The sequence below is a fragment of the Vanessa atalanta genome, chromosome 28 (assembly GCF_905147765.1).
Source record: "Vanessa atalanta chromosome 28, ilVanAtal1.2, whole genome shotgun sequence".
NCBI lineage: Eukaryota > Metazoa > Arthropoda > Insecta > Lepidoptera > Nymphalidae > Vanessa > Vanessa atalanta.
In genome coordinates this window covers 689,032-715,079 of record NC_061898.1, presented here as the reverse complement: position 1 = coordinate 715,079, position 26,048 = coordinate 689,032, and the positions used below count along the sequence as shown (strand labels likewise).

Below are 26,048 nucleotides of genomic sequence, written 5' to 3'. Positions count from 1 at the left end.
TATGTGACGAGTTGAAAAGGAAACGGGACAATTGTTGGAATTTCAAAAGAACACGTTTTTAATTGATAATCAAGGGAACGAATACTTGTTTGTCTAACACCAGCCACCCAGCCCGGCTTCGCACTTACAATAAAGGTCATAATATATATGTGAAGAGAGTTTTCTTGCCGGTTCTTCTCGGTATAATCTACTTTCCGAACCGGTGGTTGCTTCACTTAATATAGTTTCTAAAATGACGATTCAAAAGTGCTTGTAGAAGCCTACTTGAATAAATTATATTTTGATTTTGTGGACTTTATTGGTTTACGTTTCACATGTCACCCAATTTATCCTAAACCATAATTAATTATTTACCAAAACCTTCCTCATGAATCACTCCGTCCAATAGTGCAAAACCATATGAAAATTCGTTCAGTAGTTTTTGGGATTATCGAGTACCAAGAACAGACGCGGCGGTTATAACAGTGTCTGTAGTTAATAGGGTACCGTCATTATGTCACGGAAATCAGGTATTAGGTAAAGGGTAATAAAATAACGGTAGTGAACTCTTTCCGGTCGAGACGGATTTATGGATGGGGATACCGAATCCGATGGGGATTATGAGAGTTAAGGAATAGATTGATAAAGAATCCCGTGACTGAAATACGTCAGAACGACATCCACTATCCTTGTAATGGACACTAATATTTATACAAAAAGTTGTATAAATTCAAGGGTCCAAACATTTTCCATAATAACATGCCATTATAGATACAATCGGTCAATATTGCTGAAAGTTCTTCTGTCTGATCTTTTTAAAATTAGCTTGGCATAATGAAATTTAAAAAAATGTCTACCTGGACGAGAAATATAGGCCGTATATATCGGAATAACGCCTGTTTTGGTTAGCTACATGAACTGAGGATATGGGATTCGTAGGTGGGACACGGAACGGTAATGCGTCCAAGCTCAACCGAATACCCACTAAAAAGCCAGAAGTGTCTAACAGGGGCATGATGAGTTCGCATACGCGTGATACCGTGACGCCCCATTCTACACATAGCCTACATAGGTCTTAACGGAAATATGGATTGGTGTTCACACCTCTGTTTATATACAAGTCAGTTTTGCCAAAAATTTTACGAGTCATCTCCTAATTGGAGAAACTAACTGACATCCTGTTCATAGTTGGATTATTTCTTGAATCAATTACTACTTGAAAAAAATAAATAGAAAAGCTATAAACATATATATTTCCCGCTAAATACATTTACATATATAAACATATAAATATTAATTTAAAGTCTATCTCTATTAATATAAATATCGTCACGGAAAGGTCGCTGATTTGTCACTAACGTCTAAAAATAGTCCAGTTATTTTTCGACGTCTTGAAGACCGGTAGTCTCGTACTATCGTTTAAGTTCATCATTATGTTTATTAGTTATGATATTAACATATATGCTGATATTATAAACGCAGAAGTGGCTCTGTCTGTCTGTCACTGGCATTGAACCCCAATGAAGAACATGGGATACTTTTCACCTAACATCTGATGAACGATACCTAAAACGCAAGCGAAGTCACAGACGACAGCCAATAGTATAATCTATACCAATATTATAAATGTGAAAGAAACTCTGTCTCTGTTACCTCCTCACGCTTAGATCACTGAACCGATTTAGATAAAATTTTATATGGAGATAGTTTGAGTCCCGGGTAAGGCTACTTTTTTTAATTAACCTCTCGAGATCGAAAATGGGGATTGGCGGTTTGTGTGCTATCAATTTCGCGCTGTCAAACCGCTAGTTCAGCTAGTATCTCTATATATTTAATCCTTCTGTATGTGTTTTCACGAAACTCCTCTTGAATATCGCGTGTCCCTAGAGGGCTTAGATTGGACATGCAACATACACAAGCCGCCAGCATTTTCAACGGATATGAAATACAGTGCTGAAATGACGTTGACAATGGCAGTTTTGGCGAAAAAAAATAAATGAAAAAAACATACGTAAACGAGTCAAACTAACGTGAATGTCAGGCTGTATTGAAACTTAACATTTGACCTGTCCACAAATGACATTTCTACGAGTTCGTTGGAAGGTGATTACGGTTAAACTAAAAATAGAACTTTTAGAATTAATTGCAATAGGAACTCTAGGCCCGAAAGATGACGACGAGATCAGGTTTTTGAAATAAAAAAAAAAACATATTACTACTAACTAAATTACACTAAAATTACACAAAACAATATCATACATATATTTTCTCCGCGATAACTCGCTACTGTTACTCCTAAATAGATTAACTTTGATTTAATTAGTCACACTTTGGACATGAACACGTTTGCGTCATAATATTAATTAGATTAATTAATTATTAATAAAACTTAACTATATCGCGATATATAATGAAACATATATGTCTGTCAGTAATAATAGGATAGAAAATTAAATTTTCACATAAATGGAAGATTAACTTTGAACCACTTTTACTAACTCATAAAGTCATTCATATTTCACACGCTTCAGACATTAATTAAAACAAATGCGTAATGTCTTTCGATCTGTCTGTATGTTTGAACAAAAAAAAAAAAAAACAAGACAAAAATAGCTCATTAAAATAGAACGCATCTCGACGGATCTCCAAAAAAATTCAAACAATTTCATCATCATTTAAAAAGACCAAACGAAATATCCCGACTGAGATCGTTAATTCTAAACTTAACCGAAACTAAACAATAAACCCAGAAAGGCGTCTAGTGAGTCACAACATATATATATATACGTATATCCACGTGGCAGATGAAAAAGTAGACGAAAAATAAATCAAACCATCTCATAGATAACATAACACACGACGAAGCGACAACCAAGCACCTGTCCGAACGGCCTAATCACAACGCGACGGTATTTAACCAAAAAGAGAATTAAACGAAGCGCGTGTAGACACGTCCGAAATAGACGGCATGCGATCGAGGAATGCGCTTCCGCCGTTCCAAATTTAAAATTTTCACAACTTTTTCGTTTTATTTGTAAACGACGTACGAATGGTGTCGTTTCGCTTTGATGGCAGTAAATTCGACTTTTTGTTTTCTTATCGGGCGATGCCTTTAATTTCGTTTGTGCAAAAATAACAACTTATCAAAATGACGCTTGCAATAGCTTCAAATGCAATGTAAACTAGGGACGTTATGGGTGTGTAACTTCGCATCTGGATACGAAATTATTTCGGATTGTAAGTATCCGATTGTCAGTTATAGTTTCAAAAAATTACTGTCACACACATATCAACGCACACACATGCCTTACTACTTACACTGTAGATCGTTCAAATTCATTCAAATTATACAAATAGACGATCATTACAATATTATTATACGTAATCACATCCTCAATAAAACATAGACAAGGAAATACACCCACATCATATCTGTCTATGGTGTCGTGGGATCTGAACGAATACCATAGAGGAAACTAAAACTGATCTTGATGAACACTTAAACTGATCTAAGTTGAACCATTTAATATCGAAATTGTTCGAGAAAACCTCAGGTTATTACTTGAATTTTATGTATATGATAATATAAATAAAGGTTATTTATAAATAAAGTCTTTTATTGATTATAAAATGTATTTTATTCTTAGTAACAATTCTTGTATATGTACATTATTAGTTTCATTATTGCCTGCCTGCCGCTGCCGTGTGCGTCAGAGAGAGGGAAGGCAGACAGACTGGCGCCGTAACGCGTTACGTAACGAAGCGGTTTACCCTGCCATAAGAAGTTATCACTTTAAAAACATACATACTAGTCTCCCGCGAAACTTCGCTTTTATTCAAAGGAATTGGAGTTTGTCGATAGCAATTTTCTTTAGTTTTGTTTACGTCTTTAGCCGCTCTCTAACCGGCCTGTAACGTTTTTTTACTGTCTCATATTAAATCTTTGTTAAATCGTAACAATTTAGTAAATTTCAAACAAGAGCCATCTTTATTTTTCCGCACGTCTTCGGCTGGAGCTCTTCAAAATGAGACCGTAACCGATTTTTATGTGCAGCTATCGTCCCATAATCACTGGGACAAAAATCGGTACGCTTACGCTATTAATATATATGTCGCCGCAAATATTATTTAGCTGTTAAGGTTAATTTTATTATACTCTAAATAAAATTATTGTAAATGTTAAAATGATTGTATGGTTAAAATATGCTCAGTATTGATTTTATAAAAATTGATTAATCGTGTAAATGAATTGTTAAAATTAATTATTTAGTTACAAATTAGATAATGCTACTGTAATTCGGTTTAAATTACTTTTAATTATTATCATTTAAAATTATTAAATTATTTTATAAAAAGAATTGTCAAAACCATTTTCTAATAGTGATTTTATAACATCCGTTTGTTTAATAACGAAGTGTTTTTGTTATTGATGTCCGCCTCTGGTGGGGCGGGCGATTTAATAAAAGAGGGTTGATTTAAGTACGGGGGGCACTTTGCTACCGACTTCGGAAGAGAAAACATTGTAAGTAAAATCTATGTTGGTTAAATAAGAAAAAGCTGTGTTGATTAAATAAAACTATTTTGAACTATTGCTTATTTTTGTTAATACTCACCTTTTCATTTTTAAATCAAATAAATGCCGACGATATCTTAAAGTTGCTTTTCAATATAAACATAAAATTGTTATAACTATAGCAGAGCCGATGACCAGAACAAGGTCAGCGGTTCTGCGTATTTTTTTTAAATAACTGCCTATCATAAATTCGATATATAAAATACTTAGAGTATTTTTTTTAGTTCAATTTTTCTTAACAAAGACTATTTACAGACAGACAGTGACCTTAATATTACACGAAAGAACGAAATGTCGTCGACACACACAGTCTTATCGATCCTCTCAATCGAAACGCTATGATCTAACGGTTATTACGTTCACGCGTATGTAAATACAATACTAGTTAACGCCCGCGTCTCCCTTGCGTTTTAGCGGTCGTTCATCGAGTGTTATGAATAAAAAACGTCGCCAATATTCTTCTTAGAGTTCAAGCTAATTTCGACTTCAACAGACAGACAGACGAATAGAGTTACTTTCACATTTATAACATTACTAGAGATAATAAATCAACACAATATGACTAGGCCTAATTTGAATACAATGACGTTTAAAAGAAAATTCGCCGCCAAAGTTTTTATGGCAACATTGCATACCTACACGTAAACGGTTAACGGCAAGGCTAACTACATCGGTAATAGTCAAACTTTTGAAAGTTTATTTATCCAATCGAACGTAAACCATTAATCTATACTAATACTAATTAATGCTGAGGTAACTCTGTCCGTCTGTTACGCTTTCGCGGCGTAAACGCTGAACCGAAATTGATGAAATCTGGTACGAAGGTTGAACTCCAGTCCTTTAAGTCCTTACGACCAACCGTAAGTCGCTATGACAACTAGGAGTTTGTAATTTTGACACAAAAAGATATGTATAATTTTTTTTTATATATTATATCTAATATATATTAACTACATGACAGCAAGTCTAAAATACCCAAGTCCATATACCTTAAAAGTAACCAGTCTATCAATGGTCCACTGCTAAGCTAAGCTACAGCATCTCCAATTAGAGAGAGCTTACACCACCCCGCTGTTCCGATCAGGGTTCGCGGATTTTTATCCTGATATATATCAATTGATTTTTTCCTATCTTCTGAACACTCATAGGTCTATGCTTAAGGCCTGACTCTGAATGATTACTTTTTATGATTAGTCGATTACAAATTAATATAAAAATAAAATTAGTTGATTTATCTCACAAACAAATGAAGATATGATAATAAAAGGTACTTGTTTTTTAAGTGTTCATTAAAAATTTCTTTCTCAAATAGATAGACACGAATTCCTTTGTTACTTTTTTTAATAAAAAATTTAGTATTTCGTCACTTTTATTATTTTACAAATTCCTTTCACATTTTTAAGTGTTTACAGAATGAAATTCGCTTCGTTTTCTTAGCCTGGATATATATCAGATATATATAAAAAAATCGGGTTTTTTCGAACCCTGGTTCCGATACAGGTTGAGAAACACATACGAAAGAATTTCATTGAAATTAGACACATGCAGGTACCCTCAAGACTTTTCACTTCATAATCATAAACACAAATTAAGCTTTCGAAAATTCAGTGGTGCTGGCCTGGGTTCGAACCCGCAATCATGCATCGAGAATTTGAGATTTTAAAAAATTAGCAATATTCGAAAATTAACGTGATGTCGATTGTTTTTTTTTTTTCTTTCTAAACGAACCGTTTATTTAAGGTAAGGACGTTTTGAATCACGTGAAATGATGTCACCCGGCGCAAACCGGTTCCTTTTCGGTTACTTAACGTAGCTTTTGTGAACGTCTCGCAGAATCATTTAGCTCGGGACGCTGGAGCGATTGACGAGCGGAGGGCGAGTACTAATTTTATTCTGACGCAAGTAGGAACTGCATTTAAACCACTGCTCGGCTAAGTCCTTCTCTCTTCTCTTCTGCTCTTAAAGAGTAGGTTTCGAATCTTGACCCAACCCTTTGGTTATAGGGATGTCTCGTGCTCTGAAGCACCGAGAATTGTCCCAAATTTATAAGTCTCGACTCGACTTGCTTGTCGAAATTGAATCATGACGATTTTGTATAACTTTCTCAATAAATAAACTCTTAAACGTACCCCCTCCAGATATTCTACCGCTGACCAGCAATAGTGGTATATTCCGTTTTAAAGGATGAGCGAGCCAGTCTAACTACAAACACAAAGACATCTATACATAAACGCGATATCAGAGTCGCCGAGGCTGTACTCTCTCTCATCGAGCGCGGAGCGGGGCCCGCTGGATTGCAGTAAATAGAATTAAAAGAATTACGTCTCCCAAGAAGACGACAAGCTCGAAGTCCAGCGAAGACCTGCTGATGTTTACTAAAAAAGTCAAAATGTATAAAAGTAAAATGAAAAAAAAAAAGCACGGGCAATTGTGAGCCCGCTAATGTTATAAATTAAAAAAAAAACTACAAACCCAAGGGACGTCTAAGTTAGATAACGCATTAGCAAATTCAATGGTAAATATTTTCCGTGCGCCAATTTCCATAAGCGGTGACCGATTACCATCAGCCAGGCCATTTGCAAGTCTGCCTACCTATTTGAAATTACGATATCTACATCACAGTTCGCCAATTTCCGTTCTGGTATGACTTTTAACAATGTTAACAAAATGTTCAGTCACTCGTCGCTTGCACCGCGTGTATTATGCAACCGTTTTGCGCAGTCATCTGCATGTTGATCTTTGGATGCTGCACGGTTTAAAGTGCCTTTAACGATATGATCTTTATGTGAAAAAATATTAAACTTTTTTGATTATTTAAAATTCAGTTCGACTTTCAAATATCATACAGCCATGTACATTTATGTAATATAAATTGTTTTGTCTGTTCGTATATACTATATTATATATTTTTTAAATGTTTGGGAAAGTATTATGTACTTGTAAAATCGTTTATCCTGACTAAATATCGCACATGAATATAATGATAAACATGGTATATATTATAGCTTAAAATTCCACTAAGAAAGGACTTATCTAATGAAGATCAAAAAGGGGAAAATGGGAGGGGTATCTCTGTATGAATTTACCCGTACGAAGACAGGACGGATAGATAGTATCTATATAGAGATAGACATTTTGCATAAAAAAACAGTTACATATATTTAAATTGAAAATAATTATGTAATTGTAAGGAACTTAATCAGCTTTAAAATAGAATATTAGAAATATCTTTCTAGAATATATCCATTTCTCTTAATAACATATATATATATATATGACATATAGAAAAAACTATTTTTAGCCACTGTATCTGTCTTTATATAGTATAAAGCAAAGTCTTGTCTGTACACTTAGATGTTTCTTTGCGGATTTCAATGCGGTTTCCAACAATAAACAGAGCGATTCAAGTGGAAGGTTTATATATATATATATATATATATATATATATATATATAAACCTTCCTTATATATATAATACATGCATGTTATATTTGAGAAAAGCGTAGAATGTCAATTTTCTTAGACGGAAAAAACAACGATTTGTAATTTTTTTTAATTCTTTATTTTAAAAGTTGTATAGATTCTTTATTTTAAAAGGTACAATAAGGATCTACATGCTTCTTGTACCCGTGTGAAACCGGGACGAGTAGCTAGTCGAGTATAAATATAAACAGCCGAGGTAAAGGTATTTTCTCTTCTAGGAGAGTTAGTTTTGCAGTACATTCCACCACACTGCTCAAATTTGGCTTGGTGATACTTTACAGAACACACACGATAGAATAATCAAACACAAATTAAACACAAGAATGTTTAGTGTTACTTGCGAAAATTGGATCCAAAAATCTTCTCTTAAAACTCAATTTAGGAGCTAAAAACCCGTGTCTAGACAAACAGATACACAATTTAAACGTGTACTTTCGCATCGGATGTTAATTAATATAAATAAAAACAAAAAAAGCCATAACATACGAAATAAAATCAACGCCACACGTTTTTATGAGTCGTTGGAATTCGCGGAAAATCGGTAACTTTAATGGGTATTCAATTTAACTACACATATATAATATATACTAAAATCATCACATACGCTGCGTACTATAAACCCAGATCAAACTATAAATAACTAATGTTCCGATACTAAAAAACATTTAACGACTGCACTTTAGTTATTGACTAAGCCGACTTTTTAAGAAGGAATTAAGATCTTACTTGTGGTTAATATGCAAAAGTTGGAGTAATAAATAAAACAGGTGTTTAGAGTTGCTGGTTCAAAATATCATATCACTTGGAGCTAGGGCTTTGTGTAAGCCCGTCTCGGTAGGTACCACCCACTCATCAGATATTATACAGATTTTGACATTTGATTTCAATAATTTAATTATGTCTGTATCAGGGCAAAATTCGTTAAGAATTTATTGTATTGATGATATTTTCCGTTGACTTGTCCGAAGCATTTTGCGTTCTTGTAGCTAATGTAAATTAAAAGACTTTAAATATCAGTGTCGTAAGGTGGAGGACTGAGAGCTTCGGAGCAACTTAGGAGAAGCCAGCCGTGTACTGCAGCTGACTGAGTGATGGTAATAATCAAAGGTCAATGAAGCTCTACGTATAGTACAGTAACAGCCTGTACATGTTCCAATCTCGGGAAAGTTCTTTCCAATTGATGAGAAGATATTTTAAAGCTTATATCAACATGCTAGTACACATATGTGGCAGTTTCATCCGACATAGGCAGTCGCAATATCTCCCTTCAGCTTTATTATATATGTTTTCAATATTCATCTCATGCCGTGCATGGAAAAATATTAATGTTTTTATGAGAAAATTTCGATTCTCATAACATTGGTACAAGGAACAAACACAATCTTGTTACTCCTGTTACTCGACTGCATAGAGTCAGTAACTCTTTTTTGGAGCAATGTATACGCTTCTACAACAGGATCCCAGAAAGCGTTCAAAATGCTTCTGTTACCAAATTTAAAAAAAATTTTAAGGAACGCTTGTGTGCGAAAGGTTACTATACAATTAGTGAGTTTATGTTGGATAGCACACCTTGGGAATGAAACGATCGCCTCCCGGCTGTTTCTATTCTTATACAATCATGTATATAATTAATATGACAAAAAAAAAGACCCGCTGAGTTTCTTTCGCCGGTTCTCATTCAGGTCAGGGTGTTCCTTTTTCCGAACCGGTGGTAGTGTTTAATGACCATCAATAAGAAAGTGTAATGCTTCTATATTGAATAAAGGAATTTGAGTTTGAGTTTGCATTATATGAATTATAGACATTAACAAAAAACATGAAAACTAACCAGGAACCTTCGACTTTCGTTTATATTTCATGGTCAAACCACTGAACCATCTCGATGATATTTCTATTCATCAGCTATAGCTAATGAATGGAAATACATAAATGATATTATAACAAAGGAGCATGGTACAAATGATAATTCAATAAAAAGTAATAAAATTGTAATATTATCAACTCTTTGTTTTATGAAAACAATAAAAAATTATCCAACGAGAACTCTCCCGTAAAATGAGCTGTATAAATTCAGTATAACTCTCTAGGAACCCCATTCGATCTCGTAGCTGCAATAAAACCCCGTCCCACGTCGGGCGCCACCGCCTCCCTAGTAACTACGGATCGATATACGCTTCATGTCAAATATTCTAGCTGGAATCAGTTCATTGTCTCTTGTGTATGTGTTTCTATAAATAGTTGTCCATTGTTGTGGTATTTTGTTTTTTTTGGGTATTATTATTACTATATAATCGCCTATTATTTTTAATGTAATAATTTACCTATATGATATTTATTATATTTAGTTAGAATATATTGATTAATAAATTTAACTTATTGTTATGGGTTTTTTTTTCACGAGTCACAAGTCGATAAAGTCCATCTTATACGTCTCATGAATGTAACTTCAAAAACCATCGTTTTTGAATAGAGAACCCGGAGATAAATGAACTTATTAAATATATCAAGGACTGCTTAAAACAATCAATCCAAAATACACGACCACAGACAGTAATTGTTTATAAGTTTTCTAATATCAGATATTTTTCATATTTTGAAAGGTTTGAAGAAAATATAAATTTTACTGTATATATTTTTACACTATGTATAATAACATTATATTTACAAATCAATTTTCAATTCTTCATCGTGATCCAAGATTACTAAGATCAGTACAGTTAATCAGCGCCATGTTTTACAGAACGTGCGTAGCAACAGTGAATCGATAAACGTGTCCACGTAAATATTCTAACACGTTTCTAAGAAACTAATTGCAGTTAAGCGGCTTCGCCTAAGTTGCTAGACTTTTTACCGATATTGGATAAAGTCCATTTCATTCTAGTTCTGTTAATTTTTTTAACAAATGAAACACGATATAAGTTTCAACCAAAATAACAGCTCTCTTAAACACATTATTACATTGATACGATCTGTCAAAACAATTATTAACATAATAATATTTTTGAAAACAAAGAACAATGAGCTTCTTTAGTATATTTTCTTGTTCAATGTAAAGAATATATTCATTTTCTAATGTTCTTTTAAACCACAACAAAATTAATAATAATTCTAATTTCCGGAACACATATATCAAAGTTAATGCCATTTGCTTTCGCAAACTTTTAACTTTACTGCATTGCGGGTTCGCTGAGGCAACGTTGGATATTACAAGTAAATAAATAATCGTTACTTTGATATTTCTAAGATAAGCTGTCATACATCGATTAATGTACATGAAAAACAAATTAAGCTGTTAGTATAATTGCGTTTGAAATACAAAGATATCTGACTTATCTTTACACATTTGTGTTTAAGTCTAAGTTACATAAGAATTGTAATTGAATAATACTACGGTACTTGCTCAGATTCGAGCTCTCATTAAAGGTTTCTCGTGTTCAATCCGCTGACTTGTATCGGATTTTGATCTAAAATAAAACTCAACTATATCATAAAATATATTGAACAAAACAATAACATGATGATACCAAATAAAAAGCAATTTCTATCGAGGTGGAGTCCAGGTCTATATAAATCACCCCACGTCGGGCGCCACAAAGTCGGATCGATATAGGATTCACGCACAAATTTAATTATTCAACGTTCATTAATATGCTCTATAAAATAATCGTTTATAACAACAACGTTTTTGAGCGATAGACATTATAAACCAATCAAAGATTTTAGTTATAAGTTTTGTTTCGTTATTTCATTCAAAAAAATTCTACGATAAATTATAAGCAGAAATTAAAGGTTGATAACGGTCATAAAATGAATCAAATTCTTTGAAACGTTATCATCCATAAAACTCAGCAAACACGCAATAATACACACGCCAATCCATCACGACGTATCGCATTACCAAACACCACGATTTCCGCTTATAAAACCCTAGAACTAATTGCACGCAAAATTTCAGTTCTTCGAAAACCCGCTCCATATCACCCTTCGCCACATTTTTCCACGAGACGCCAGCCAATGCTTTGTATTCGACATCGACCCCGACAACATGGCGCCCGAAATGGGACTTACCATGGCCATATTTTACTCGCCTGCTACTACTACCGGATGTTTATGTATTTGGCTATCTTTTTTTTTCATGTTGTAATCAATTAAAGTATGTTTTTTTGGAATTAACCTGATTTCCTCAAATTAATCCATTTTAATAAAAATCAGTATTATATTTTGAAGGATAGCATTTCATTTTGTTTTATTTAACACTGACACAGAGACAATAAAATAACATACAATACCAATTAACAATTGTTTAAAAACACATAAGACTCAAAATGCAACTATCATTGAATTTCATAAAAACAAGACCAATTTAAACAAGAACTACGCAGGATAATGAACTTTATCCCGTAAATAATAAACCACAGAATCCCATAACCTTAGAGTCCGTACAAACTACTGTAAGTACTTAAATAAATTATACATGAATATGTCAATAGCTACACGTTGCTATTGAAATATGATCTTTATCACGAAGAACATAAGATCTACACTTTTGAAATCTCTTAATTACTGAGGGTACAAACATTTGCATCGGTTTGCTTTGCCAAGGGTTGTTTTGAGGGTAAATTAAAAACATGAATACCTAGACGTTTTAGAGTCCTTCAGACTGGAATTAATTTTTTTTTCCTCTGAGTTGGAATGGCTGAATAGCCATTATGGTTGTCGTTGTGAATTTATTTCTTCTGCGATTTTTATAATCTGCAGTACTGTTCAGTAAGAACTCACATCGTGAAATATGAAAGACTAACAGTGATACACAATTTTGGATGCGTGTAACCTTTAAGCGTCAGAATAATTCGCTTCATGGAATACCATGTCGCAAATCACTTTAAACAATGTTTAAAGAGAGAATAGAATAGCTCTACTGTAACAGATTTACAACGCAGCGAGTGACCTCAAGAGATCTCGAGAGATTCATAGTCATATTCATGTCTCAATTTTTATTGCGTTAAAGTTAACATTCGCGTTTAGTAGCTTAGTGCGAGTCGAGGTGACCCAGTGGGTTAAGGTACATGAATCTTTAATACCAATAATCATATATAATGTACCTCGTGCTCGGTGATGAAGAAGAACATCGACAAAGCATTGTGGAATAAGATCTACGCCAGCTTCGGTACATTAACATACGTTGATCGTTCATGTGTATTTCATTACAGTTGATAATTATTTATATAATACAACGTTATCAATCAACCGCAAATAATTATATACGGCTTATAACTCTACTTTTATATAATACAAAATAACTACCAAGCATTCATTACAGTCAGACGAAGTCAAGGTTTAACTAAAAAACAGTAAAGGTTTAACGTCTTGAAAAAGTCTCGAGTAAAACCACCCGAAGGCGGACCGCTGTTTTGTTGAAAACGCTGAAATTACGCCAGCCATTTGCCTCAACAAAGAGACAAAACAAAATGGCGTACAAAGACGTCGGTACAGAAAAATGTCTTGTATAGCAGAAGTTTGAAAATAGAAAAAGGTAGGTAACAAAGTAGTTTGTTAATCTGAAACAGTTAACATAAGGCATATAATAAATAAAGATCAGAACTGATAAATGAATTAGACGGTTTCAAGGTTAAACATTCGCATCGATTATGATGAAAAATAGTTTGAACTTTTATCACAGACATCCGTAACAGAGCATCCCTAAAGTTCTCGCAACGCGATCAGTAGAAGTCCCTGGAGAAAGATCACAAGAGCCGTATCAAAAGACTGACCCATAATTACAGCTACTCTTGCAAGAGTGAACGACGTAACACAACTGAACTTTCAATTGCTTTAAGTCTAAAATGGTAGAATATAAACAATCAAGTCCTTGCTTCCAATGCAAGTCAAATGAACCGAGATGGCCCAGTGGTCAGAACGCGTGCATCTTTACCGATGATTTCGGGTGCAAACCCAGGCAAGAACCACTGAATTTTCATGTGCTTAATTTCTCTTTATAATTCATATCGTTCTCGGTAAGGAAAACATCATCAAAACCTGCATGTGTCTAATTTCAACGAAATTCTGCCACATGTGTATTCCAGCAACCAGCACTGGAGCAGCGTGGTGGAATATGCTCCAAACCTTCTCCTCAAATGGAGAGGAGGCTTTAGCCCAGCAGTGGGAAATTTACAGGCTGTTAATGTTATAAGTCCTTGCTTAAGAAATACTTCTGGAATATAGCGGTCTGTGTATGTTAGTCCGGCTTCAATATTAACAAGATTAATGAACCACTTGGAAAATTTTACTTTCGACAAACATACCCAATAACCTTTTAATACCCCGCCCATGTACCATCGGTTGTGTAAATACGAAAGCGAACTACTCGGATAAAACTCATAACCAGTATTCAAACTAACAGCTTTACATAAAATTTTAAAACCATTTCCCAACAGCTGATCGTAAGCGGAAGGAAGTTTGTCTACCATCTTGAGATTGTAGGATTAAATTCTAGCATTTGCGTTCTTATCTTACGTATAAAAATGGAACATATAATTTATTTAAGAATTTTCGTATATCTATGTATATGTAGTACATGGTTGTAGAATTCCGGTGTTAAGGGGAAGTAAGAGGTGACTGTATTCAAAGGATTTGCATCTCATTGGAAATATGACATTAAAAGAAACGGACTGTCAATGTCCCACTACTGGGCAAGTGCCTTCGCTCCCTTTTGATAAAAAGGTTCGGATCTTACAGATTCGCTACGTGCTGGTCTCACCACGATGTATACCGATCACGAGATACAATTATCAATAAACAAAATAAGCACATTAACTCAGTCGTGCTATCAGTGAAATACTCAGAATCATCGGTTACGATTCAAACCTCGTAACCACTGAGCCATCACGGCCTTACACATCCGAATTCTAAATGAAAATATCTTTGCTTGTTGTAATGCAGATGAAAAAATCACCCATGCGTAAAAATAACATGCCCATAGTGAATTAACATCTACATCTACGCACAAATAGTGTAATAAAAAAAAATCGATACGAGTTCAATGAACCCTTACCCCATGGACGAACCGAAAGCCAAAGTCAAATGTCTGAGTGTCGCCATCTTTAAGTGCTTCGTTTATTACACAATGGGCAATTCAATGGTTTTTTTCATCTCTATAATTCTGGTATAGAAAATTATATTTAATTTTTTTACATATATTTTTTTTTCGTTACGATGACGGATAGCATACATATATATTTAGATAAATGTCTAACAATTATGGCCTGTATATGTAATGATTGTGACGCACGCAATTTTTCCAAGCACGCAAGGGTCCCATTTAATTCCAAGCTTATAATTAAAGAGTATACATAATCTGTTTCAAACGTCCTAAACACAAGAGACAAATTTGAAAATAATATTTGACATTACGGATTAATGCGACATCGGAAGCGAACAATCTACGACATTCATTATGGATTTGCGAAAAAATGGCGCTCGTACGTTACTAATTACAGTTCTCGAATGATATATCTTTATTTATAATAAAACACTATTCCACTCAACTACTTATATCCACTTTAGTTTTGCTTCCCAATGTCCGACAACAGCTTCGCAGACGTTCAAAACGCATAATGCACATGGATATTGTAGCGTGATTTTATTTTTATTTTACATATAATTCTAAAATAAAAGTAGCCTAAGTTACTCCTTATTACATCCGCTATATGCCAGTGAAAGTCCCGTCGAATTCCGTTCAGCCGTTCCAGAGATTAGCCGGAACAAACAGACAGATAGACAGACAGACAAAAATTGTAAAAAATGTTATTTTGGTCTATGTACCGTGTATACATACATATGCATTTAGTAAAGCGCGGTTATTTTAATATTACAAACAGACACTCCAATTTTATTATATGTATAGATTAAAGACATTATATTGAACTTAAATCATACAAAACGAATGATATAATTGGGCGATTTGGAAATCTAAATTTGAATTATATCGATATCTAATATACATTGATATAAAACTTAAACACGCCTTATACAATATCATAAGTTCATAGTTGATAGCGCGATTCAAAAAACACGTAGCGACATCTATCGACAAGCAGACACACTACAAATTATTTTACGACTAACACAAGCCGCTCACAACGCGCTAAGATATGAATTATTTCTTATATTAATAAAACATTGACATTTGTTTCCACGTCGCGTCTCAATTTCCATTTGAAAAAATATCATACATCATAATAAAAGTACAGCATTGTATTAATCTCTGGTGTTGAAATTAGTCACAACAATAAAACTTTATTCAGGGCGTACTTTCCGAGCTCTATTCAAGCTTGGCTCAACTCCACAAAGACCCATTGATTCGCTGGCATTCGGCCAGAGTTGACCTCATTACAACAATTAGCAGCCGAGAACCGAACCCGCACTGAGTCAGGCGTTAATCGACTTATCCTTGTACCATTCCGAGGTTAGGTCTAGTTCAATGAACTGTAATTAACATAATACTATGTCTCATTATTTTAGTCTTCTTAATCTTTAAAAAAAAAACACTCTCGGCCGATTATCAGCCACGAGATTCATTCGTGGCTTTCAAAACCTAGATAATATGATAGAGTAACACTGGGTCCACTCATCATCACTCTCATGGATGAGAATATCTGATCAGTGGCTGAAATACCCACCAAGATAACGATTCAAAGTTTGTACAAATTTTATTCTCAATACAAATCCCACCCCTCCCAACATAGTCCAATGGAATGGCAATCAATCACGTTTGGAGACTTATCAGCACTATTCTGTAATACCTAACTTATAAGTCATTCGTGAAGAGATACGTATGTATATCCTTTAAATGTTAAAATCATTAAAGTCATAGCATCATTAATCGATCGTTATCGTAAATTGATCGGACGTAGCGTCACGTGTTCGCTCTTACAGAACAGCTACGAACACAGGAACGACGGTTTCACGTACAATCAAAAGATCAAAGAACCTTATAAAGATTGCCGGTTGTAATAAAAATATCTAAAAATAAATATTGTCCTATGTATCAAAATCCGGTCTGGAGGACTAATTTTTCGTGCCACCAGCGTTATTGACAGAGAGAATAAGTCCTCGACATTGCGCATGCGTCATCTATGTAAATTTGATATAGTCAATAATCTAAACATATGACCTAGATCGGATTACTCTAGGTCTAGACATACAAATTATCTAGACTGAATTATTGGGATTGAATTACATCAGTCGTAAGTTAAACGGACAAGCTCAGATATAATAAATAATAAATGTTTCTATATTCCTTGAAAACATAAAAACTTTCATTAAAAATTTACATTTTTTTTTAACTCCGTTTAGGATAACCAGTTACCTTTTCTTCTATTCCCTACCCGTGTCCCAATCTAATTTGGGGGGGCGCAGAATATCTTTCCTTCCATTCTGCTTTAGTATTCGTCATCTGATCATATACCTCCTAACAAACTCCATCCATGTCTTCTTAGGTCGTCCCCTTACCCTCCCTCCCTCTACGCTCACGCTCATCCCTCTTTTAGTTACGTGTCTAATATAGAGTCATAAGTCCTAACAAGGAAAAAATTATGATATGATTTATGATCAGTGAACAGAAGTAGAGCACGTGGAACTTAACCAATGAGTGGGTTCAGGTCAGATATCCACAGCACCGGTCAACCTTCACGTCGACCAACACGGTCTCATCAACGGTTTCTTTGCCCAGCCTTTTAATCAGTGGAACTAATGTCGTCTGTTACTCTGTATTAATAAGTATACCAAAATATTGGTGTGGTATTCAAACACGCGGTACCCGATAGACACTTTTACGACCATTACTTGGTAGGAGGCCTTCCGTCTGGGTAGGAACCACCCACTAACCAAATATTCTTCCACCAAACAGCAATACTTAGTGTGGTTGTGTTACAATTTGATTGATGAGTGAGCCAGTGCAACAACAGTCGAAACATAACATCTAAACTCCCAATGTTGGTGGCACATTGTCGAAGTATAAAGGAATGGTTAATATTTCTTACAGCGCTTAAAAAAACCACCTGTTTGATTTCCAACTCGAGTTACATACATATATAACTGCTATTTTTATAAATTTCAAATGAAACGTTTAGATATAACATTTTCAAGGTAATAACGCCGCACATAAACTAGTATCAAGTACAGACGTAAGTGCGTCTGTTTATACGATCTGGTCGAATTGTTATCTAAATAACGTGTATTGGCCTAGATTAAAAATAAAAGTACCACACAATATTTTGCGCCGAATATCTATCGCAGAAAACAGTGGTATGTTTAATTAGGTTCTTAAAAATGATAACAGGAGGGTTAAATTTTAATTCATGTTCACAATTTAACTCAACCTGAACTTTTAGCTGAATGTGCAGCTTTACCGGCGTAAAATTTATTAAACTACGTATAGCACACAAGCCGTCACCCACTATGTGGCGTGATTTGAACAAGTAACCATGCTTGCCAAACTCAAACTATCTTCATAACAAATTTCATCTAAATCGGTTCAGCGGATTAAGCGTGAAGAGGTAGCAGACGAAGTTGCTTTCATATCTATGACATTAGTATAGATTAGCTGCATCCCGCTGCTTCATTTGCGTTAAATTTGTATTATATATCGAAATATTAAATATTATAATAAAAATTCTAAAAAACTCATAATAGTAACGGAAAACAGCGATTCATTTTCTATCCCGGAGGAAATTTCAAGCAGTCTCACATAGATTTCATTTGTATATAAAGCTATTGATAAATTACTTGATACAACGCACATCATAAAATATACTCAAAGCAACTACACCTCCTCCCCCCACACACCTCCAAATTCCATAACAATTTCAATACCATCCAAGCACTCCAAGTTACGTATTAACACACCATGCCTACTATTTACGCATTACACAGTAAGAGACTCGTAAATCAGGTCGAAGCAATCTTTAGGCTGCGCGCGCGCAGGCCGTCGACCCGATGACTCACGGCCCTTACAAGGTATGCGTGGGCGTTGGTTGCAGATTTCGATATTACCAATGGCCGTATTGAACTGTTATATAATCAAAATGAGATCGTTGCTTTATTGCAGACTATTGCGATTTTAATGACATAATTATCAAACAGACTTGGACAAGCGGTTTAAGAAGTCCCAGGTTCGATACCGATTTCTGGTGCTATTGTCCCTCCCCTCCTAGCGCACAGCTTTAAGCTCAATTTGAGCGGTAAATAGAAATATATAAATAATGGACAACATCACATACATTACTCTGATCCCAATGTTAGTAGCCAAAGCACTTGTGTCATGGAAAATCAGAAGTAACGACGGTACTACATACACCCAGACCCAAGACAACATAGAAAACGAATGAACTTTTTCTACATCGACTCGGCCGGGAATCGAACTCGGGACCGCGAAGTGAAAACCGTTGTACACACTACTCGACCACGGAGCTCGTCAAGGAATATTAAGTAATTCTTTAAAAAGGGTCACTGTAATTCTGTTTCCAATAATACATTACATCAAAATGAAAACTTACTTTATTCGAGTAGGCTTTTGCAGTTGAATAGTCATTTTACAGAACTGCATTACACGCTTTACACTAAATATATTATTAATTGGAGCTTCGGTCTAGTTTTCATGATCGGCTCCAAGCCACAGAACTCCTCAACGGTCGACAGCACGGACACGAAATTTCGTATATAAAACAATGGTTCTTAATTACAAGTTCGAGTATGATTTTTAACTGGTAATCGTCGAGTCATTTGAAACAGCGTACAATGTGAAAGTTATTATTTACTTAAACTTTCTACGTTCATTGCGAGACGACTTTGTTTACATATCAGTATCGTTTGTATAGTCAAGAGGGAATATTTGTAAAGTATAAGCAACAGTCGAACGTACCACAGCTGGGCTTCCTCACCTTCGTGCGGCTTTTGACGTTTATTTCTTACCAGCTTTCGCCCGCAGCTTTGCTCGCGTTTTAGGGTTTGGTTGGAATGTATAATGCACATAATATCTTTGTAAATTAAAGCCTATGTGTTATTCTAATGTATAAGCTATATTATTCTAAAGTTTCATTAAAGTTCAATCAGTAGTTTTGCGTGAAAGAGTACATAACAGACTAAGGAATATCCCACAAATAACAAATTTCCATACAAACTCATCATCATCACCAATTCATACCTTCATCTTAAACAGAAGCAATTAATTTTATTAAGTATAATTATATCTTTACGATGAGAAATATTGATGTGAATAAAGACGTTTACATTTAATATAAGATATATTTAACGTATATTTAATTTATACTTTTTAGTAATAAATAACAAACGTAGTAATAATTGTTTTTATCGTTTACGAGACTAAGATTCACACACACACACACACATCAGCCCGCATTCGTCCACTGCTGGACATAGGCCTCTCCAAATGCACGCCACTGTGGTCTATCTTCGGCAACTCGCATCCAGCTCCTGCCAGCCGTCTTGCGCAAATCGTCACTCCACCGTGCCTGAGGACGTCCTACACTACGTTTGCCGAGACGCGGTCTCCACTCTAGAACACGTTTTCCCATGTAAATTTTCCCACGGCTGGGCTAAAGGCCTCCTCTCCCTTTGAGGAGAAGGTTTGGAGCATATTCCACCACGCTGCTCCAATGCGGGTTGGCGGAATACACATGTGACAGAATTTCGTTGAAATTAGACACATGCAGGTTTCCTCACGATGTTTTCCTTCACCGCCGAGCACGAGATAAATTATAAACACAAATTAAGCACATGAAAATTCAGTGGTGCCTGCCTGGGTTTGAACCCGAAATCATCGGTTAAGATGCTCGCGTTCTAACCACTGGGCCATCTCAGACTATACAAACCCTCGACCAATGACATCGCGTCATATCAAGGTCAAATGTTTGTTTATTTGCACTGTGTCTGACACAGAGACAGGTGAACACAACAACAAGATAACACGATTTTGTACACGTGATACCGCACACAAAACGGTTTAATATCAAAAGTCATACAGAATTAAAAAAAAAAAAAAAAACAAAAACGACTACCGCAGTCACACCTGACGGAACCCCAATGACGGGTTCCGGACACGGACGCCGCCAATTGGGGACGGGAAGTTGCAAGATGGAATATATAATTTCAGTACGGTGCTCGCTGCGATTTATATATTTAACTATTTGATACGTTTTTCATTTGTCTAGTCGATATAAGGCTGCATATCTGTTGGTCTTAGGTTCAAAACACGAATCGGAAAAATAAAAAAACATTTATGTATGAACTAAATTATTTTGTGATTATACCTTACACCAAATAATACTACAAGTAAAATCAAACTGTTCCGTAGTAATTCTCTCCTTTTACCATTTCTAAAAAAAAAGTCAGATAATCCGAAACAGACACAGACAGACATTCGTTCGCGTTAAGTATACCAAACATACATCCACGTCGGTGATCACGAACCTTGACATATATAACGGATTATTACATCATTAAGCGGAAGTACGGCGAAGGTTTCTGCGTACAGGATGTTGCCAATTGGAAATGGGATGCTGTGATCTCTAAACGAAACATATATCGGAGTAATTTTAATATCTTCACTCAATGTTAAAACATTTAACATATTCTGTCGTTTAGTTATGAAACTGAACTCATGCATCTTAACCGAAATTTCCGTGCGTTATATTTGCTTTTATAATAATTCTCGTGCTGGGCTGGTAAGGAAAACATCGTGTGAAAAATTCCATGTATCGGATGGATCTGCCATGTTTACATCAATCAACCAGTATTGGTGCAGCATTGTCAAAGCGATCTCCTCAAAAAAACGAGCCCCAATTTAAATAAATAAATAAATATTGGACAACTTCACATACATTACTCTGATCCCAATGTAAGTAGCTAAAGCACTTACGTTATGGAAAATCAGAAGTAACGACGGTACCACAAACACTCAGACCCAAGACAACATAGAAAACTAATGAACTTTTTCTACATCGACTCGGCCGGGAATCGAACCCGGGACCTCGAAGTAGCGTACCCATGAATACCGGTGTACACACCACTCGACCAAGGAGGTCGTCGTTTTGAATACAATACATTTTTTGTATTCTCTCCAAACATTTTAAAAGGTTGTCTGGTGCTTTTTAAATAGACCGGCCAGAAGTTACCACTTATCATCACCTTAAAATTTTGACTTTCTCAAAAACAATTCAAATCCTTTACAATGTTACTGAGTACAATAAAAAATATAACAATAGATCCACTTTAATACCACCCAAAACATACACCCGAAATTACCCTCAAACATTGCTCTTTTATAGACACGTCACAATACCGGGTAACCCTATTCCAAATTTAAAATTAACAAACTGAACGCTGAACGCTCATTCCACGCTTGACTCTCAACGGGGGCGGACGTGTTTAATGACATAATAATTGCTCTATAGCGTGTTCATTTTAACCTTAATGAGGGTCGCGTTATGTTTATATAATAGTTTCTATGTCCGTTGTCGTTGAAAACCATTTTGACAGAATACTATTTAACTCTTGTTCGTTTTTTTAGTACTTTTTACATATTAAAAATAATTTTTCAGTACTCACTTAGTTACTCGTGATGAAACAGATTACAGTTGACACCTTGGAGTCATACACGATCTGTAACAATTAAAATACTTTTAAGACTTCATTCTGTACTGTACATATAAAAAAAAAAACATATTCACAAACGTCTGTCTGTGATTTGAATATATATAAAATTGTACACAATGAGAGCTATTAGTTTATTTACAATGAAGGTAATGACAGTTCACAGATTAGAGTACAAGTTAGCTGAATACTGGAAGAGATCAAAACCAGTATAGACGCCATTGAAGAAACGTCAAATTTGGTGACCTTCGTGCGTAGATTTCCTTAAATCGTGTCTTAAGCTAACCTTTACCCAACGGTGGGCTATTAGCTGGCCATTAGATGATTATAGATTAGGTGTATTAACGGCTGCTTCACAATATATTTATGATAATATAATGTTCATACAGAAGAATATACAAAAGTATTCAATGAAAGCTGATATATATACTATTAATACAAGAAATAAGCATAAACTTGTTACCCCTACTTTCCGTTTGCATACGGTACAGAGAACGTTTTTGGGCAATGGTATACGCATATATAATAAGATACCGGGAAATGTAACCAATTTACCATTTACGAAATTCAAAAAGTTTATTAAGACTAAATTAATAAATTAATCTTATTATTCATTAAAAGAGTACTTTTTAGAAAAAAACGGCTCGAGTTCCATCACAGGACAATAATTATTGTAAAAAAAAACAGGGTTGTAAATCTGTTTATTTGAAAAGAGCTACCATGCAAGTTTCTTGCCGTTTCTACTCGCTAGAGGCTGCTTTCCGAAACGGTGGCAGTTTTTTAATATCGACGATTCAAAAACGCTTCGTTGTGAAGTTTACTTGAATAAAATTGATTTGATTTGATTTGATACACTCTCGCTCGACCCACTTCGATAGTATCACGGTTTTGCCTCGCTTCGTCTTGTTCTCATTAAAACTAGTTAATTAACATAACTTTTAACGACTGATTAGTAATAAGTTAACGTGTACTTCGCGATTTATTGGTGTTAAGTTTTAACCGATTACGGTGAAGCCGGGAAGGGTAATGTCTTAAATTTCATGTCATTTGAAAACGCGTCTGGGTAGGTACCACGCACTCATAAGATATTCAGTCATATACTAACTAAACGGTTTGACATCTCGTTTTTGGTAAGAGTCGCCAAGATTTGGAACGACCTGCCTGAGTACTCTGGAGCCTTTAAGAGTAGAGTGAACAGGTTTCTTTTGGATGGGCGTGTACCATCTTCATCTACACTTTCCATCAGGTGAGATGGAAGACAAACGCCTATTCCATTGTAACTACATAAAAATGAAAAAAAAAACTCAGTATTGTTGTTACGTGGTTTGAAAAGTGAGTGAGCCAGTTTAACTACAGGCACAAGGGACATGTTATACTTTCCAAGGTTGGTGGCACATTAGCTATGTAAGGAGTGGTTAATACATATGTATAGGTATTTTAAGCCCTTTAAAAACCGTTAAAGTCTTTTAACATGGCTTACAGTAGAGTGAACCGGCATAAATCGTTACGAAAAAAAATAAACCCTTCCAAGCGATCATTCCGCCCCCCCCCCTTTCGTTAAACAGTTAATTTTGATTCTTTTTTAAATTCATTGATTACCGTAACATCGTTTTTTACAGTTAACAGTCGTTGGGGTAACAGTAATGTCGTCCTGATCGATTACGATTACTGACTACGCAGGACATATTACAGTGCATATCTGCGCGCAAACACAGGTGCTATGTCTATACCCTCACTCTCGTAACCCAATGGGAGGGCAAGTCCGACACGACCGGAGATATCGGGCGCGGGACCAACGGATTTATGTTTTGCGAGCCACGGGATTGAACACACTGCCGAATGCCAGATTCGGAACTATTACTGAAAAACTCGATATTATTTTATCGGTCCGACTTGAGGTATGAACCCTTAGTATCTGCGGCCTTATATCTAGCCACTGGACGAGGCAGTCATACTGATGTGAAGCCGTAGGCGTTAACTAGTATCATATATTTTTCAAAAAAATACATAAATAAACAATGCTTTACTATAATTCCGTAACAGTAATAAGAAAGCAATAAAATCAGTAACAAAATACACAAATCGGACATCGAACTGATAACCCTATCGGCTAATTAAACATGGCGGCGAACAATGGGAGCGTGACGTAACCGGGTCAACGACCACGATCCATTAGAAGGGAGGCAGTGGTATATGGATATATATTATAAAAGTTTAATAAGAAACAATATCAACTATTAATCATTTGGACTTAATACCTTTCGCTTTTATATTATACTAGTTGCCGTCTGCGGCTTCGCCTTCGCCGGTTGTCATGTGTTAGCCCAAAAAGTAACCTATGTCCTTTCTTGGCGTTCAAGTTCGCTTCGTACCAAATTTCATCAAATTCGGTTCATTGTTTCGGCAGTGAAAGAGCGACAGACAGACAAAGTTACTTACATTTATAATATTAAGTATAAGTATAGATTTAATACGTTCCAAAGTTTTCTTTAATCATAAACGGCCTGTAAATATCACATTAGAAGAACTTGTGCAAGCCGGTCCAGGTAGGCATCTCAATCATCACAAACACTACCGCCAAGAAGCAACACTTCGCTTAGCGTCCGATTCGAAGGGTGGGAAGATAAATAAGGGAAATAACATCTCGGTTAAGTGGTTACTTACCTAAGCGACTAAATGTGTTATATATAACTATATTAAATAAGTACTTTTAACAATAATTGGTATGATTTTGACGCATGACGTACTTCTCTGTTTATCGTTAAAGTAAGCTAGTGTAACGAACTATTATCCTTGGTCTATCCTACAAATAATATCACCCGCCCATTGGCTCGTGTATGAAGACCTATAGAATCTCAAGACGAAAGTGTCTTCAAGAGTATGAACCCGGATTACGAGGTACCAACCGTCCTTTTTATTCATCCCAATACAGTCAACTTATCTATCGCGTACACAGTAATAAACTGAGCATTGACGCCATAGTGGACAGTCTTCCAAACCGTGCCTCCCGGCAAAGGTGCCAATTAAAAAATAACAAGTACCCACACCATATAATTCCACCATTCCGGTTACACCCACACTCTTTCGTTGAAGTTTTAAATTGGGTTCTTACATTAGTGTGGGTTTACCATTAGTAACGCCATTTGTCTTTAGCTGATTCTTATTTACTCGCGATATTATTTTATTTAGATATTTTTGTGTTAGAATTAAAAAAAGCAATTCATCAACTCGGCTTTTTAAAAGAGAACAGCCTTATTACTTTACTAAAGTCAACTACTAGAAACATACTCTCCAAGGTGCTCTAATTCACACAAATTTTGTCAAGTAGGTGGTACCCGCATAA

At 35.3% G+C, this 26,048-nt stretch overlaps 1 protein-coding gene across 9 annotated transcripts in view; it reads right to left on the bottom strand.

Moving 5' to 3' along the window:
- Positions 1-26,048, bottom strand: part of LOC125074886 (protein hu-li tai shao) — an 88,497-nt gene that overhangs the window by 39,774 nt on the left and 22,675 nt on the right. For all 9 annotated transcript variants that reach the window (XM_047686356.1, XM_047686355.1, XM_047686360.1 and 6 more), the window contains exon 2: positions 22,661-22,714. The gene's annotated coding sequence lies outside the window, so the exon portion shown is untranslated. The remainder of the gene's footprint in view (positions 1-22,660; positions 22,715-26,048) is intronic.